The sequence below is a fragment of the Rhinichthys klamathensis genome, unplaced genomic scaffold (genome assembly GCF_029890125.1).
Source record: "Rhinichthys klamathensis goyatoka isolate OS25496 unplaced genomic scaffold, OSU_Roscu_1.1 h1tg000176l_1, whole genome shotgun sequence".
Taxonomy (NCBI): domain Eukaryota; kingdom Metazoa; phylum Chordata; class Actinopteri; order Cypriniformes; family Leuciscidae; genus Rhinichthys; species Rhinichthys klamathensis.
Genome location: NW_026606705.1, coordinates 3,972,501 through 3,987,558, shown reverse-complemented (window position 1 = coordinate 3,987,558; position 15,058 = coordinate 3,972,501). Strand labels below are relative to the sequence as shown.

The 15,058-nt window shown below is 50.5% G+C and overlaps 1 protein-coding gene and 36 non-coding genes across 37 annotated transcripts in view; 34 read left to right on the top strand and 3 right to left on the bottom strand.

Moving 5' to 3' along the window:
* The window catches only part of LOC130092588 (uncharacterized), a 309,454-nt gene that overhangs the window by 63,934 nt on the left and 230,462 nt on the right, over positions 1-15,058 (top strand). The gene's annotated exons all lie outside the window — the stretch shown is intronic.
* On the top strand, positions 1,233-1,304 carry trnap-agg (transfer RNA proline (anticodon AGG)). Its single transcript has one exon. It is a non-coding gene; the product is annotated as a tRNA-Pro (tRNA).
* trnai-aau (transfer RNA isoleucine (anticodon AAU)) lies at positions 1,393-1,466 on the top strand. Its single transcript has one exon. It is a non-coding gene; the product is annotated as a tRNA-Ile (tRNA).
* Positions 1,565-1,637, top strand: trnaf-gaa (transfer RNA phenylalanine (anticodon GAA)). Its single transcript has one exon. It is a non-coding gene; the product is annotated as a tRNA-Phe (tRNA).
* Positions 1,763-1,834, top strand: trnaq-uug (transfer RNA glutamine (anticodon UUG)). Its single transcript has one exon. It is a non-coding gene; the product is annotated as a tRNA-Gln (tRNA).
* On the bottom strand, positions 1,948-2,020 carry trnaa-agc (transfer RNA alanine (anticodon AGC)). The gene has a single exon. It is a non-coding gene; the product is annotated as a tRNA-Ala (tRNA).
* Positions 2,837-2,909, top strand: trnak-cuu (transfer RNA lysine (anticodon CUU)). The gene has a single exon. It is a non-coding gene; the product is annotated as a tRNA-Lys (tRNA).
* trnai-aau (transfer RNA isoleucine (anticodon AAU)) lies at positions 3,535-3,608 on the top strand. The gene has a single exon. It is a non-coding gene; the product is annotated as a tRNA-Ile (tRNA).
* trnaf-gaa (transfer RNA phenylalanine (anticodon GAA)) lies at positions 3,707-3,779 on the top strand. The gene has a single exon. It is a non-coding gene; the product is annotated as a tRNA-Phe (tRNA).
* trnaq-uug (transfer RNA glutamine (anticodon UUG)) lies at positions 3,905-3,976 on the top strand. Its single transcript has one exon. It is a non-coding gene; the product is annotated as a tRNA-Gln (tRNA).
* Positions 4,185-4,256, top strand: trnaq-cug (transfer RNA glutamine (anticodon CUG)). The gene has a single exon. It is a non-coding gene; the product is annotated as a tRNA-Gln (tRNA).
* trnap-agg (transfer RNA proline (anticodon AGG)) lies at positions 5,974-6,045 on the top strand. The gene has a single exon. It is a non-coding gene; the product is annotated as a tRNA-Pro (tRNA).
* On the top strand, positions 6,134-6,207 carry trnai-aau (transfer RNA isoleucine (anticodon AAU)). Its single transcript has one exon. It is a non-coding gene; the product is annotated as a tRNA-Ile (tRNA).
* trnaf-gaa (transfer RNA phenylalanine (anticodon GAA)) lies at positions 6,306-6,378 on the top strand. Its single transcript has one exon. It is a non-coding gene; the product is annotated as a tRNA-Phe (tRNA).
* Positions 6,504-6,575, top strand: trnaq-uug (transfer RNA glutamine (anticodon UUG)). Its single transcript has one exon. It is a non-coding gene; the product is annotated as a tRNA-Gln (tRNA).
* Positions 6,784-6,855, top strand: trnaq-cug (transfer RNA glutamine (anticodon CUG)). The gene has a single exon. It is a non-coding gene; the product is annotated as a tRNA-Gln (tRNA).
* trnap-agg (transfer RNA proline (anticodon AGG)) lies at positions 7,920-7,991 on the top strand. The gene has a single exon. It is a non-coding gene; the product is annotated as a tRNA-Pro (tRNA).
* trnai-aau (transfer RNA isoleucine (anticodon AAU)) lies at positions 8,080-8,153 on the top strand. Its single transcript has one exon. It is a non-coding gene; the product is annotated as a tRNA-Ile (tRNA).
* Positions 8,252-8,324, top strand: trnaf-gaa (transfer RNA phenylalanine (anticodon GAA)). Its single transcript has one exon. It is a non-coding gene; the product is annotated as a tRNA-Phe (tRNA).
* On the top strand, positions 8,450-8,521 carry trnaq-uug (transfer RNA glutamine (anticodon UUG)). Its single transcript has one exon. It is a non-coding gene; the product is annotated as a tRNA-Gln (tRNA).
* trnaq-cug (transfer RNA glutamine (anticodon CUG)) lies at positions 8,730-8,801 on the top strand. Its single transcript has one exon. It is a non-coding gene; the product is annotated as a tRNA-Gln (tRNA).
* On the bottom strand, positions 9,093-9,165 carry trnaa-agc (transfer RNA alanine (anticodon AGC)). Its single transcript has one exon. It is a non-coding gene; the product is annotated as a tRNA-Ala (tRNA).
* Positions 9,866-9,937, top strand: trnap-agg (transfer RNA proline (anticodon AGG)). Its single transcript has one exon. It is a non-coding gene; the product is annotated as a tRNA-Pro (tRNA).
* Positions 10,026-10,099, top strand: trnai-aau (transfer RNA isoleucine (anticodon AAU)). The gene has a single exon. It is a non-coding gene; the product is annotated as a tRNA-Ile (tRNA).
* trnaf-gaa (transfer RNA phenylalanine (anticodon GAA)) lies at positions 10,198-10,270 on the top strand. The gene has a single exon. It is a non-coding gene; the product is annotated as a tRNA-Phe (tRNA).
* On the top strand, positions 10,396-10,467 carry trnaq-uug (transfer RNA glutamine (anticodon UUG)). The gene has a single exon. It is a non-coding gene; the product is annotated as a tRNA-Gln (tRNA).
* On the top strand, positions 10,676-10,747 carry trnaq-cug (transfer RNA glutamine (anticodon CUG)). The gene has a single exon. It is a non-coding gene; the product is annotated as a tRNA-Gln (tRNA).
* trnap-agg (transfer RNA proline (anticodon AGG)) lies at positions 11,330-11,401 on the top strand. The gene has a single exon. It is a non-coding gene; the product is annotated as a tRNA-Pro (tRNA).
* Positions 11,490-11,563, top strand: trnai-aau (transfer RNA isoleucine (anticodon AAU)). The gene has a single exon. It is a non-coding gene; the product is annotated as a tRNA-Ile (tRNA).
* Positions 11,662-11,734, top strand: trnaf-gaa (transfer RNA phenylalanine (anticodon GAA)). The gene has a single exon. It is a non-coding gene; the product is annotated as a tRNA-Phe (tRNA).
* Positions 11,860-11,931, top strand: trnaq-uug (transfer RNA glutamine (anticodon UUG)). The gene has a single exon. It is a non-coding gene; the product is annotated as a tRNA-Gln (tRNA).
* On the top strand, positions 12,140-12,211 carry trnaq-cug (transfer RNA glutamine (anticodon CUG)). The gene has a single exon. It is a non-coding gene; the product is annotated as a tRNA-Gln (tRNA).
* Positions 13,276-13,347, top strand: trnap-agg (transfer RNA proline (anticodon AGG)). The gene has a single exon. It is a non-coding gene; the product is annotated as a tRNA-Pro (tRNA).
* On the top strand, positions 13,436-13,509 carry trnai-aau (transfer RNA isoleucine (anticodon AAU)). Its single transcript has one exon. It is a non-coding gene; the product is annotated as a tRNA-Ile (tRNA).
* On the top strand, positions 13,608-13,680 carry trnaf-gaa (transfer RNA phenylalanine (anticodon GAA)). Its single transcript has one exon. It is a non-coding gene; the product is annotated as a tRNA-Phe (tRNA).
* Positions 14,086-14,157, top strand: trnaq-cug (transfer RNA glutamine (anticodon CUG)). The gene has a single exon. It is a non-coding gene; the product is annotated as a tRNA-Gln (tRNA).
* Positions 14,449-14,521, bottom strand: trnaa-agc (transfer RNA alanine (anticodon AGC)). Its single transcript has one exon. It is a non-coding gene; the product is annotated as a tRNA-Ala (tRNA).

The following is a 15,058-nucleotide window of genomic DNA, read 5'->3' as shown; positions in this document are numbered from 1 at the left end:
CCGTTTAGTTGTACATTTAATTAAACCTTTGTGCTTTAAGCCTTGCAAACGGAAATGTTTGCGGCCAGGCAGCAGCAGGAAGGATGTGTGTGTGTTGGCTCGTTGGTCTAGGGGTATGATTGCTCAGTTGCCTCGTGTGCAAAGAAGACAGCGGGTGTTATGTGAGAGTTTACATCAGCTCAAGTTTGCTGTGGCGCGTGCATGGAATGTTCATGTTTTGTTCCGGGTGGTGGAGGCCTGTGTTCCAGAGAGGTCCTGCTCAAAACTCCTTTTAAAACACCATCGAGCATCTGCAATAGCTTCCGACTTTGATCGAATGTGGATTTTGTTCTCATAAGGAGGGCACCAGTAACTTGTAACCTATCAGGCATCAGGTCAATCGATTTGGCATACGCCCATATGTACTAGCGTTTTTTGTAGGTCAAGTTCCGGTTTGACAGACCCGAAACGGAACTTTAGCTCCGGGTTGTGATTGTGCATATTACTGGCCTGCTCTACTGGGTGAAATTGTATCCCCCAACAACATATATGGCTTAAACAAAAAAAGTACACTCTGAGCCTGGCTCTAGGCTTAACCCTGACTTTACCCGCGAGACGCTATGCCAAGCCTGTGCGAAATGTGAGGCTCCGGATGACGGGCGTAATTTAGGCACGGATAAAAACCGCGACCAGCCCCAAGCAGCTCACAGCGGCTGCCCGGCTAGCTCAGTCGGTAGAGCATGAGACTCTTAATCTCAGGGTCGTGGGTTTGAGCCCCACGTTGGGCGTATCCATTAGCGTATCTACTCTGAATCCAGCGATCCGAGTTCAAATCTCGGCGGGACCTGCTTCTGCCAAGTTTGCTGTGGCGCGTGCATGGAATGTTCATGTTTTGTTCCGGGTGGTGGAGGCCTGTGTTCCAGAGTGGTCCTGCTCAAAACTCCTTTTAAAACACCATCGAGCATCTGCAATAGCTTCCGACTTTGATCGAATGTGGATTTTGTTCTCATAAGGAGGGCACCAGTAACTTGTAACCTATCAGGCATCAGGTCAATCGATTTGGCATACGCCCATATGTACTAGCGTTTTTTGTAGGTCAAGTTCTCACAAAGCAAAGAGACCGTATTTCCTCTGTGTCGGCAACTTTGCACTGGCTACCGTTTAGTTGTACATTTAATTAAACCTTTGTGCTTTAAGCCTGGCAAACGGAAATGTTTTCGGCCAGGCAGCAGCAGGAAGGACATGTGTGTGTTGGCTCGTTGGTCTAGGGGTATGATTCTCGCTTAGGGTGCGAGAGGTCCCGGGTTCAAATCCCGGACGAGCCCGTTCTCAGGCTTTGCTTTTAATCTCTTCAAGCTGACTAGGGCAACTAGGATATTCCTGGGAAATTGGGGATAAAAGGAGTCAGAGCGGGGCCGGTTAGCTCAGTTGGTTAGAGCGTGGTGCTAATAACGCCAAGGTCGTGGGTTCGATCCCCGTCCTGGCCACACTTTTGCTCTCTGGGACCCTCAGCTCTGCTCACCTCGAAAGTGACGGGCGGTCTCCCAGAAATCCCTGCTGGACAAACCATTTGCCGGTAGACCTGGCCGAAATAGCTCAGTTGGGAGAGCGTTAGACTGAAGATCTAAAGGTCCCTGGTTCGATCCCGGGTTTCGGCAGAGCAACCTGGTTCCTGTGTTTTTGGTCGAGGGTCTCCAGTGAGCAAACGTCATCTCCTGTTAACCTGATTCCACCTAGCCTCATCACTATCTGCCTCTCAGACGGCCAGAGACCAGCGTGTGGTGGTTCCATGGTGTAATGGTTAGCACTCTGGGCTTTGAATCCAGCGATCCGAGTTCAAATCTCGGTGGAACCTTTTTAGCTTGTTTTGCGGAAGGGCGGGAAAAAACAGAGCTGATGCGCAACTGCTGATGTGGCGGTGAAACTGAACATCCCTTTGAAGTGAGCGTAAAAGGGCAGTACACCACGTGGAGAATGCGGGCATCGATCCCGCTACCTCTCGCATGCTAAGCGAGCGCTCTACCATTTGAGCTAATTCCCCTCGACGATGTGGTGAGAAGGTGTCCATCCCACAGCATGTGTGAAAGTGCTGCAGCGTGGTTTCCAATGCCCACAAAGCAAAGAGACCGTATTTCCTCTGTGTCGGCAACTTTGCACTGGCTACCGTTTAGTTGTACATTTAATTAAACCTTTGTGCTTTAAGCCTTGCAAACGGAAATGTTTGCGGCCAGGCAGCAGCAGGAAGGATGTGTGTGTGTTGGCTCGTTGGTCTAGGGGTATGATTGCTCAGTTGCCTCGTGTGCAAAGAAGACAGCGGGTGTTATGTGAGAGTTTACATCAGCTCAAGTTTGCTGTGGCGCGTGCATGTAATGTTCATGTTTTGTTCCGGGTGGTGGAGGCCTGTGTTCCAGAGAGGTCCTGCTCAAAACTCCTTTTAAAACACCATCGAGCATCTGCAATAGCTTCCGACTTTGATCGAATGTGGATTTTGTTCTCATAAGGAGGGCACCAGTAACTTGTAACCTATCAGGCATCAGGTCAATCGATTTGGCATACGCCCATATGTACTAGCGTTTTTTGTAGGTCAAGTTCCGGTTTGACAGACCCGAAACGGAACTTTAGCTCCGGGTTGTGATTGTGCATATTACTGGCCTGCTCTACTGGGTGAAATTGTATCCCCCAACAACATATATGGCTTAAACAAACAAAGTACACTCTGAGCCTGGCTCTAGGCTTAACCCTGACTTTACCCGCGAGACGCTATGCCAAGCCTGTGCGAAATGTGAGGCTCCGGATGACGGGCGCAATTTAGGCACGGATAAAAACCGCGACCAGCCCCAAGCAGCTCACAGCGGCTGCCCGGCTAGCTCAGTCGGTAGAGCATGAGACTCTTAATCTCAGGGTCGTGGGTTCGAGCCCCACGTTGGGCGTATCTATTAGCGTATCTACTCTGAATCCAGCGATCCGAGTTCAAATCTCGGCGGGACCTGCTTCTGCCAAGTTTGCTGTGGCGCGTGCATGGAATGTTTATGTTTTGTTCCGGGTGGTGGAGGCCTGTGTTCCAGAGTGGTCCTGCTCAAAACTCCTTTTAAAACACCATCGAGCATCTGCAATAGCTTCCGACTTTGATCGAATGTGGATTTTGTTCTCATAAGGAGGGCACCAGTAACTTGTAACCTATCAGGCATCAGGTCAATCGATTTGGCATACGCCCATATGTACTAGCGTTTTTTGTAGGTCAAGTTCTCACAAAGCAAAGAGACCGTATTTCCTCTGTGTCGGCAACTTTGCACTGGCTACCGTTTAGTTGTACATTTAATTAAACCTTTGTGCTTTAAGCCTGGCAAACGGAAATGTTTTCGGCCAGGCAGCAGCAGGTAGGACATGTGTGTGTTGGCTCGTTGGTCTAGGGGTATGATTCTCGCTTAGGGTGAGAGAGGTCCCGGGTTCAAATCCCGGACGAGCCTGTTCTCAGGCTTTGCTTTTAATCTCTTCAAGCTGACTAGGGCAACTAGGATATTCCTGGGAAATTGGGGATAAAAGGAGTCAGAGCGGGGCAGGTTAGCTCAGTTGGTTAGAGCGTGGTGCTAATAACGCCAAGGTCGTGGGTTCGATCCCCGTACTGGCCACACTTTTGCTCTCTGGGACCCTCAGCTCTGCTCACCTCGAAAGTGACGGGCGGTCTCCCAGAAATCCCTGCTGGACAAACCATTTGCCAGTAGACCTGGCCGAAATAGCTCAGTTGGGAGAGCGTTAGACTGAAGATCTAAAGGTCCCTGGTTCGATCCCGGGTTTCGGCAGAGCAACCTGGTTCCTGTGTTTTTGGTCGAGGGTCTCCAGTGAGCAAACGTCATCTCCTGTTAACCTGATTCCACCTAGCCTCATCACTATCTGCCTCTCAGACGGCCAGAGACCAGCGTGTGGTGGTTCCATGGTGTAATGGTTAGCACTCTGGGCTTTGAATCCAGCGATCCGAGTTCAAATCTCGGTGGAACCTTTTTAGCTTGTTTTGCGGAAGGGCGGGAAAAAACAGAGCTGATGCGCAACTGCTGATGTGGCGGTGAAACTGGCACTCTAAAAGCCAGTCGAGATCGGGGAAACATGGGCTTAAAAAGAAAAGGCTTCACGTGCTCTTTGCTGTCGCGCTTCTGGGCTGAATGACTAAACACCTCTGCTGCTCGGTGGGAAAAGGCTACCCACGCCAAGGTTCCATGGTGTAATGGTTAGCACTCTGGACTCTGAATCCAGCGATCCGAGTTCAAATCTCGGTGGGACCTGCTTTTGCCAGGAATGTGCGCAGGACCTCGTCCGAAAAAAACTTTTCTGATTCCACCTAGCCTCATCGCTATCTGCCTCTCAGACGACCAGAGACCAGCGTGTGGTGGTTCCATGGTGCAATGGTTAGCACTCTGGGCTTTGAATCCAGCGATCCAAGTTCAAATCTAGGTGGAAACTTTTTAACTTGTTTTGCGGAAGGGCGGGAAAAACAGAGCTGATGCGCAACTGCTGATGTGGCGGTGAAACTGAACATCCCTTTGAAGTGAGCGTAAAAGGGCAGTACACCGCGTGGAGAATGCAGGCATCGATCCCGCTAGCTCTCGCATGCTAAGCGAGCGCTCTACCATTTGAGCTAATTCCCCTCGACGATGTGGTGAGAAGGTGTCCATCCCACAGCATGTGTGAAAGTGCTGCAGCGTGGTTTCCAATGCCCACAAAGCAAAGAGACCGTATTTCCTCTGTGTCGGCAACTTTGCACTGGCTACCGTTTAGTTGTACATTTAATTAAACCTTTGTGCTTTAAGCCTTGCAAACGGAAATGTTTGCGGCCAGGCAGCAGCAGGAAGGATGTGTGTGTGTTGGCTCGTTGGTCTAGGGGTATGATTGCTCAGTTGCCTCGTGTGCAAAGAAGACAGCGGGTGTTATGTGAGAGTTTACATCAGCTCAAGTTTGCTGTGGCGCGTGCATGGAATGTTCATGTTTTGTTCCGGGTGGTGGAGGCCTGTGTTCCAGAGAGGTCCTGCTCAAAACTCCTTTTAAAACACCATCGAGCATCTGCAATAGCTTCCGACTTTGATCGAATGTGGATTTTGTTCTCATAAGGAGGGCACCAGTAACTTGTAACCTATCAGGCATCAGGTCAATCGATTTGGCATACGCCCATATGTACTAGCGTTTTTTGTAGGTCAAGTTCCGGTTTGACAGACCCGAAACGGAACTTTAGCTCCGGGTTGTGATTGTGCATATTACTGGCCTGCTCTACTGGGTGAAATTGTATCCCCCAACAACATATATGGCTTAAACAAAAAAAGTACACTCTGAGCCTGGCTCTAGGCTTAACCCTGACTTTACCCGCGAGACGCTATGCCAAGCCTGTGCGAAATGTGAGGCTCCGGATGACGGGCGTAATTTAGGCACGGATAAAAACCGCGACCAGCCCCAAGCAGCTCACAGCGGCTGCCCGGCTAGCTCAGTCGGTAGAGCATGAGACTCTTAATCTCAGGGTCGTGGGTTTGAGCCCCACGTTGGGCGTATCCATTAGCGTATCTACTCTGAATCCAGCGATCCGAGTTCAAATCTCAGCGGGACCTGCTTCTGCCAAGTTTGCTGTGGCGCGTGCATGGAATGTTCATGTTTTGTTCCGGGTGGTGGAGGCCTGTGTTCCAGAGTGGTCCTGCTCAAAACTCCTTTTAAAACACCATCGAGCATCTGCAATAGCTTCCGACTTTGATCGAATGTGGATTTTGTTCTCATAAGGAGGGCACCAGTAACTTGTAACCTATCAGGCATCAGGTCAATCGATTTGGCATACGCCCATATGTACTAGCGTTTTTTGTAGGTCAAGTTCTCACAAAGCAAAGAGACCGTATTTCCTCTGTGTCGGCAACTTTGCACTGGCTACCGTTTAGTTGTACATTTAATTAAACCTTTGTGCTTTAAGCCTGGCAAACGGAAATGTTTTCGGCCAGGCAGCAGCAGGAAGGACATGTGTGTGTTGGCTCGTTGGTCTAGGGGTATGATTCTCGCTTAGGGTGCGAGAGGTCCCGGGTTCAAATCCCGGACGAGCCCGTTCTCAGGCTTTGCTTTTAATCTCTTCAAGCTGACTAGGGCAACTAGGATATTCCTGGGAAATTGGGGATAAAAGGAGTCAGAGCAGGGCCGGTTAGCTCAGTTGGTTAGAGCGTGGTGCTAATAACGCCAAGGTCGTGGGTTCGATCCCCGTACTGGCCACACTTTTGCTCTCTGGGACCCTCAGCTCTGCTCACCTCGAAAGTGACGGGCGGTCTCCCAGAAATCCCTGCTGGACAAACCATTTGCCGGTAGACCTGGCCGAAATAGCTCAGTTGGGAGAGCGTTAGACTGAAGATCTAAAGGTCCCTGGTTCGATCCCGGGTTTCGGCAGAGCAACCTGGTTCCTGTGTTTTTGGTCGAGGGTCTCCAGTGAGCAAACGTCATCTCCTGTTAACCTGATTCCACCTAGCCTCATCACTATCTGCCTCTCAGACGCCCAGAGACCAGCGTGTGGTGGTTCCATGGTGTAATGGTTAGCACTCTGGGCTTTGAATCCAGCGATCCGAGTTCAAATCTCGGTGGAACCTTTTTAGCTTGTTTTGCGGAAGGGCGGGAAAAAACAGAGCTGATGCGCAACTGCTGATGTGGCGGTGAAACTGGCACTCTAAAAGCCAGTCGAGATCGGGGAAACATGGGCTTAAAAAGAAAAGGCTTCACGTGCTCTTTGCTGTCGCGCTTCTGGGCTGAATGACTAAACACCTCTGCTGCTCGGTGGGAAAAGGCTACCCACGCCAAGGTTCCATGGTGTAATGGTTAGCACTCTGGACTCTGAATCCAGCGATCCGAGTTCAAATCTCGGTGGGACCTGCTTTTGCCAGGAATGTGCGCAGGACCTCGTCCGAAAAAAACTTTTCTGATTCCACCTAGCCTCATCGCTATCTGCCTCTCAGACGACCAGAGACCAGCGTGTGGTGGTTCCATGGTGCAATGGTTAGCACTCTGGGCTTTGAATCCAGCGATCCAAGTTCAAATCTCGGTGGAAACTTTTTAACTTGTTTTGCGGAAGGGCGGGAAAAAACAGAGCTGATGCGCAACTGCTGATGTGGCGGTGAAACTGAACATCCCTTTGAAGTGAGCGTAAAAGGGCAGTACACCGCGTGGAGAATGCAGGCATCGATCCCGCTAGCTCTCGCATGCTAAGCGAGCGCTCTACCATTTGAGCTAATTCCCCTCGACGATGTGGTGAGAAGGTGTCCATCCCACAGCATGTGTGAAAGTGCTGCAGCGTGGTTTCCAATGCCCACAAAGCAAAGAGACCGTATTTCCTCTGTGTCGGCAACTTTGCACTGGCTACCGTTTAGTTGTACATTTAATTAAACCTTTGTGCTTTAAGCCTTGCAAACGGAAATGTTTGCGGCCAGGCAGCAGCAGGAAGGATGTGTGTGTGTTGGCTCGTTGGTCTAGGGGTATGATTGCTCAGTTGCCTCGTGTGCAAAGAAGACAGCGGGTGTTATGTGAGAGTTTACATCAGCTCAAGTTTGCTGTGGCGCGTGCATGGAATGTTCATGTTTTGTTCCGGGTGGTGGAGGCCTGTGTTCCAGAGAGGTCCTGCTCAAAACTCCTTTTAAAACACCATCGAGCATCTGCAATAGCTTCCGACTTTGATCGAATGTGGATTTTGTTCTCATAAGGAGGGCACCAGTAACTTGTAACCTATCAGGCATCAGGTCAATCGATTTGGCATACGCCCATATGTACTAGCGTTTTTTGTAGGTCAAGTTCTCACAAAGCAAAGAGACCGTATTTCCTCTGTGTCGGCAACTTTGCACTGGCTACCGTTTAGTTGTACATTTAATTAAACCTTTGTGCTTTAAGCCTGGGAAACGGAAATGTTTTCGGCCAGGCAGCAGCAGGAAGGACATGTGTGTGTTGGCTCGTTGGTCTAGGGGTATGATTCTCGCTTAGGGTGCGAGAGGTCCCGGGTTCAAATCCCGGACGAGCCCGTTCTCAGGCTTTGCTTTTAATCTCTTCAAGCTGACTAGGGCAACTAGGATATTCCTGGGAAATTGGGGATAAAAGGAGTCAGAGCGGGGCCGGTTAGCTCAGTTGGTTAGAGCGTGGTGCTAATAACGCCAAGGTCGTGGGTTCGATCCCCGTACTGGCCACACTTTTGCTCTCTGGGACCCTCAGCTCTGCTCACCTCGAAAGTGACGGGCGGTCTCCCAGAAATCCCTGCTGGACAAACCATTTGCCAGTAGACCTGGCCGAAATAGCTCAGTTGGGAGAGCGTTAGACTGAAGATCTAAAGGTCCCTGGTTCGATCCCGGGTTTCGGCAGAGCAACCTGGTTCCTGTGTTTTTGGTCGAGGGTCTCCAGTGAGCAAACGTCATCTCCTGTTAACCTGATTCCACCTAGCCTCATCGCTATCTGCCTCTCAGACGGCCAGAGACCAGCGTGTGGTGGTTCCATGGTGTAATGGTTAGCACTCTGGGCTTTGAGTCCAGCGATCCGAGTTCAAATCTCGGTGGAACCTTTTTAGCTTGTTTTGCGGAAGGGCGGGAAAAAACAGAGCTGATGCGCAACTGCTGATGTGGCGGTGAAACTGGCACTCTAAAAGCCAGTCGAGATCGGGGAAACATGGGCTTAAAAAGAAAAGGCTTCACGTGCTCTTTGCTGTCGCGCTTCTGGGCTGAATGACTAAACACCTCTGCTGCTCGGTGGGAAAAGGCTACCCACGCCAAGGTTCCATGGTGTAATGGTTAGCACTCTGGACTCTGAATCCAGCGATCCGAGTTCAAATCTCGGTGGGACCTGCTTTTGCCAGGAATGTGCGCAGGACCTCGTCCGAAAAAAACTTTTCTGATTCCACCTAGCCTCATCGCTATCTGCCTCTCAGACGACCAGAGACCAGCATGTGGTGGTTCCATGGTGCAATGGTTAGCACTCTGGGCTTTGAATCCAGCGATCCAAGTTCAAATCTCGGTGGAAACTTTTTAACTTGTTTTGGGGAAGGGCGGGAAAAAACAGAGCTGATGCGCAACTGCTGATGTGGCGGTGAAACTGAACATCCCTTTGAAGTGAGCGTAAAAGGGCAGTACACCGCGTGGAGAATGCGGGCATCGATCCCGCTACCTCTCGCATGCTAAGCGAGCGCTCTACCATTTGAGCTAATTCCCCTCGACGATGTGGTGAGAAGGTGTCCATCCCACAGCATGTGTGAAAGTGCTGCAGCGTGGTTTCCAATGCCCAAAAAGCAAAGAGACCGTATTTCCTCTGTGTCGGCAACTTTGCACTGGCTACCGTTTAGTTGTACATTTAATTAAACCTTTGTGCTTTAAGCCTTGCAAACGGAAATGTTTGCGGCCAGGCAGCAGCAGGAAGGATGTGTGTGTGTTGGCTCGTTGGTCTAGGGGTATGATTGCTCAGTTGCCTCGTGTGCAAAGAAGACAGCGGGTGTTATGTGAGAGTTTACATCAGCTCAAGTTTGCTGTGGCGCGTGCATGGAATGTTCATGTTTTGTTCCGGGTGGTGGAGGCCTGTGTTCCAGAGTGGTCCTGCTCAAAACTCCTTTTAAAACACCATCGAGCATCTGCAATAGCTTCCGACTTTGATCGAATGTGGATTTTGTTCTCATAAGGAGGGCACCAGTAACTTGTAACCTATCAGGCATCAGGTCAATCGATTTGGCATACGCCCATATGTACTAGCGTTTTTTGTAGGTCAAGTTCTCACAAAGCAAAGAGACCGTATTTCTTCTGTGTCGGCAACTTTGCACTGGCTACCGTTTAGTTGTACATTTAATTAAACCTTTGTGCTTTAAGCCTGGAAAACGGAAATGTTTTCGGCCAGGCAGCAGCAGGAAGGACATGTGTGTGTTGGCTCGTTGGTCTAGGGGTATGATTCTCGCTTAGGGTGCGAGAGGTCCCGGGTTCAAATCCCGGACGAGCCCGTTCTCAGGCTTTGCTTTTAATCTCTTCAAGCTGACTAGGGCAACTAGGATATTCCTGGGAAATTGGGGATAAAAGGAGTCAGAGCGGGGCCGGTTAGCTCAGTTGGTTAGAGCGTGGTGCTAATAACGCCAAGGTCGTGGGTTCGATCCCCGTACTGGCCACACTTTTGCTCTCTGGGACCCTCAGCTCTGCTCACCTCGAAAGTGACGGGCGGTCTCCCAGAAATCCCTGCTGGACAAACCATTTGCCAGTAGACCTGGCCGAAATAGCTCAGTTGGGAGAGCGTTAGACTGAAGATCTAAAGGTCCCTGGTTCGATCCCGGGTTTCGGCAGAGCAACCTGGTTCCTGTGTTTTTGGTCGAGGGTCTCCAGTGAGCAAACGTCATCTCCTGTTAACCTGATTCCACCTAGCCTCATCACTATCTGCCTCTCAGACGGCCAGAGACCAGCGTGTGGTGGTTCCATGGTGTAATGGTTAGCACTCTGGGCTTTGAATCCAGCGATCCGAGTTCAAATCTCGGTGGAACCTTTTTAGCTTGTTTTGCGGAAGGGCGGGAAAAAACAGAGCTGATGCGCAACTGCTGATGTGGCGGTGAAACTGGCACTCTAAAAGCCAGTCGAGATCGGGGAAACATGGGCTTAAAAAGAAAAGGCTTCACGTGCTCTTTGCTGTCGCGCTTCTGGGCTGAATGACTAAACACCTCTGCTGCTCGGTGGGAAAAGGCTACCCACGCCAAGGTTCCATGGTGTAATGGTTAGCACTCTGGACTCTGAATCCAGCGATTCGAGTTCAAATCTCGGTGGGACCTGCTTTTGCCAGGAATGTGCGCAGGACCTCGTCCGAAAAAAACTTTTCTGATTCCACCTAGCCTCATCGCTATCTGCCTCTCAGACGACCAGAGACCAGCGTGTGGTGGTTCCATGGTGCAATGGTTAGCACTCTGGGCTTTGAATCCAGCGATCCAAGTTCAAATCTCGGTGGAAACTTTTTAACTTGTTTTGCGGAAGGGCGGGAAAAAACAGAGCTGATGCGCAACTGCTGATGTGGCGGTGAAACTGAACATCCCTTTGAAGTGAGCGTAAAAGGGCAGTACACCGCGTGGAGAATGCAGGCATCGATCCCGCTAGCTCTCGCATGCTAAGCGAGCGCTCTACCATTTGAGCTAATTCCCCTCGACGATGTGGTGAGAAGGTGTCCATCCCACAGCATGTGTGAAAGTGCTGCAGCGTGGTTTCCAATGCCCACAAAGCAAAGAGACCGTATTTCCTCTGTGTCGGCAACTTTGCACTGGCTACCGTTTAGTTGTACATTTAATTAAACCTTTGTGCTTTAAGCCTTGCAAACGGAAATGTTTGCGGCCAGGCAGCAGCAGGAAGGATGTGTGTGTGTTGGCTCGTTGGTCTAGGGGTATGATTCTCGCTTAGGGTGCGAGAGGTCCCGGGTTCAAATCCCGGACGAGCCCGTTCTCAGGCTTTGCTTTTAATCTCTTCAAGCTGACTAGGGCAACTAGGATATTCCTGGGAAATTGGGGATAAAAGGAGTCAGATCGGGGCCGGTTAGCTCAGTTGGTTAGAGCGTGGTGCTAATAACGCCAAGGTCGTGGGTTCGATCCCCGTACTGGCCACACTTTTGCTCTCTGGGACCCTCAGCTCTGCTCACCTCGAAAGTGACGGGCGGTCTCCCAGAAATCCCTGCTGGACAAACCATTTGCCAGTAGACCTGGCCGAAATAGCTCAGTTGGGAGAGCGTTAGACTGAAGATCTAAAGGTCCCTGGTTCGATCCCGGGTTTCGGCAGAGCAACCTGGTACCTGTGTTTTTGGTCGAGGGTCTCCAGTGAGCAAACGTCATCTCCTGTTAACCTGATTCCACCTAGCCTCATCACTATCTGCCTCTCAGACGGCCAGAGACCAGCGTGTGGTGGTTCCATGGTGTAATGGTTAGCACTCTGGGCTTTGAATCCAGCGATCCGAGTTCAAATCTCGGTGGAACCTTTTTAGCTTGTTTTGCGGAAGGGCGGGAAAAAACAGAGCTGATGCGCAACTGCTGATGTGGCGGTGAAACTGGCACTCTAAAAGCCAGTCGAGATCGGGGAAACATGGGCTTAAAAAGAAAAGGCTTCACGTGCTCTTTGCTGTCGCGCTTCTGGGCTGAATGACTAAACACCTCTGCTGCTCGGTGGGAAAAGGCTACCCACGCCAAGGTTCCATGGTGTAATGGTTAGCACTCTGGACTCTGAATCCAGCGATTCGAGTTCAAATCTCGGTGGGACCTGCTTTTGCCAGGAATGTGCGCAGGACCTCGTCCGAAAAAAACTTTTCTGATTCCACCTAGCCTCATCGCTATCTGCCTCTCAGACGACCAGAGACCAGCGTGTGGTGGTTCCATGGTGCAATGGTTAGCACTCTGGGCTTTGAATCCAGCGATCCAAGTTCAAATCTCGGTGGAAACTTTTTAACTTGTTTTGCGGAAGGGCGGGAAAAAACAGAGCTGATGCGCAACTGCTGATGTGGCGGTGAAACTGAACATCCCTTTGAAGTGAGCGTAAAAGGGCAGTACACCGCGTGGAGAATGCAGGCATCGATCCCGCTAGCTCTCGCATGCTAAGCGAGCGCTCTACCATTTGAGCTAATTCCCCTCGACGATGTGGTGAGAAGGTGTCCATCCCACAGCATGTGTGAAAGTGCTGCAGCGTGGTTTCCAATGCCCACAAAGCAAAGAGACCGTATTTCCTCTGTGTCGGCAACTTTGCACTGGCTACCGTTTAGTTGTACATTTAATTAAACCTTTGTGCTTTAAGCCTTGCAAACGGAAATGTTTGCGGCCAGGCAGCAGCAGGAAGGATGTGTGTGTGTTGGCTCGTTGGTCTAGGGGTATGATTGCTCAGTTGCCTCGTGTGCAAAGAAGACAGCGGGTGTTATGTGAGAGTTTACATCAGCTCAAGTTTGCTGTGGCGCGTGCATGGAATGTTCATGTTTTGTTCCGGGTGGTGGAGGCCTGTGTTCCAGAGAGGTCCTGCTCAAAACTCCTTTTAAAACACCATCGAGCATCTGCAATAGCTTCCGACTTTGATCGAATGTGGATTTTGTTCTCATAAGGAGGGCACCAGTAACTTGTAACCTATCAGGCATCAGGTCAATCGATTTGGCATACGCCCATATGTACTAGCGTTTTTTGTAGGTCAAGTTCTCACAAAGCAAAGAGACCGTATTTCCTCTGTGTCGGCAACTTTGCACTGGCTACCGTTTAGTTGTACATTTAATTAAACCTTTGTGCTTTAAGCCTGGGAAACGGAAATGTTTTCGGCCAGGCAGCAGCAGGAAGGACATGTGTGTGTTGGCTCGTTGGTCTAGGGGTATGATTCTCGCTTAGGGTGCGAGAGGTCCCGGGTTCAAATCCCGGACGAGCCCGTTCTCAGGCTTTGCTTTTAATCTCTTCAAGCTGACTAGGGCAACTAGGATATTCCTGGGAAATTGGGGATAAAAGGAGTCAGAGCGGGGCCGGTTAGCTCAGTTGGTTAGAGCGTGGTGCTAATAACGCCAAGGTCGTGGGTTCGATCCCCGTACTGGCCACACTTTTGCTCTCTGGGACCCTCAGCTCTGCTCACCTCGAAAGTGACGGGCGGTCTCCCAGAAATCCCTGCTGGACAAACCATTTGCCAGTAGACCTGGCCGAAATAGCTCAGTTGGGAGAGCGTTAGACTGAAAATCTAAAGGTCCCTGGTTCGATCCCGGGTTTCGGCAGAGCAACCTGGTTCCTGTGTTTTTGGTCGAGGGTCTCCAGTGACCAAACGTCATCTCCTGTTAACCTGATTCCACCTAGCCTCATCGCTATCTGCCTCTCAGACGGCCAGAGACCAGCGTGTGGTGGTTCCATGGTGTAATGGTTAGCACTCTTGGTTTTGAGTCCAGCGATCCGAGTTCAAATCTCGGTGGAACCTTTTTAGCTTGTTTTGCGGAAGGGCGGGAAAAAACAGAGCTGATGCGCAACTGCTGATGTGGCGGTGAAACTGGCACTCTAAAAGCCAGTCGAGATCGGGGAAACATGGGCTTAAAAAGAAAAGGCTTCACGTGCTCTTTGCTGTCGCGCTTCTGGGCTGAATGACTAAACACCTCTGCTGCTCGGTGGGAAAAGGCTACCCACGCCAAGGTTCCATGGTGTAATGGTTAGCACTCTGGACTCTGAATCCAGCGATCCGAGTTCAAATCTCGGTGGGACCTGCTTTTGCCAGGAATGTGCGCAGGACCTCGTCCGAAAAAAACTTTTCTGATTCCACCTAGCCTCATCGCTATCTGCCTCTCAGACGACCAGAGACCAGCATGTGGTGGTTCCATGGTGCAATGGTTAGCACTCTGGGCTTTGAATCCAGCGATCCAAGTTCAAATCTCGGTGGAAACTTTTTAACTTGTTTTGGGGAAGGGCGGGAAAAAACAGAGCTGATGCGCAACTGCTGATGTGGCGGTGAAACTGAACATCCCTTTGAAGTGAGCGTAAAAGGACAGTACACCGCGTGGAGAATGCGGGCATCGATCCCGCTACCTCTCGCATGCTAAGCGAGCGCTCTACCATTTGAGCTAATTCCCCTCGACGATGTGGTGAGAAGGTGTCCATCCCACAGCATGTGTGAAAGTGCTGCAGCGTGGTTTCCAATGCCCACAAAGCAAAGAGACCGTATTTCCTCTGTGTCGGCAACTTTGCACTGGCTACCGTTTAGTTGTACATTTAATTAAACCTTTGTGCTTTAAGCCTTGCAAACGGAAATGTTTGCGGCCAGGCAGCAGCAGGAAGGATGTGTGTGTGTTGGCTCGTTGGTCTAGGGGTATGATTGCTCAGTTGCCTCGTGTGCAAAGAAGACAGCGGGTGTTATGTGAGAGTTTACATCAGCTCAAGTTTGCTGTGGCGCGTGCATGGAATGTTCATGTTTTGTTCCGGGTGGTGGAGGCCTGTGTTCCAGAGAGGTCCTGCTCAAAACTCCTTTTAAAACACCATCGAGCATCTGCAATAGCTTCCGACTTTGATCGAATGTGGATTTTGTTCTCATAAGGAGGGCACCAGTAACTTGTAACCTATCAGGCATCAGGTCAATCGATTTGGCATACGCCCATATGTACTAGCGTTTTT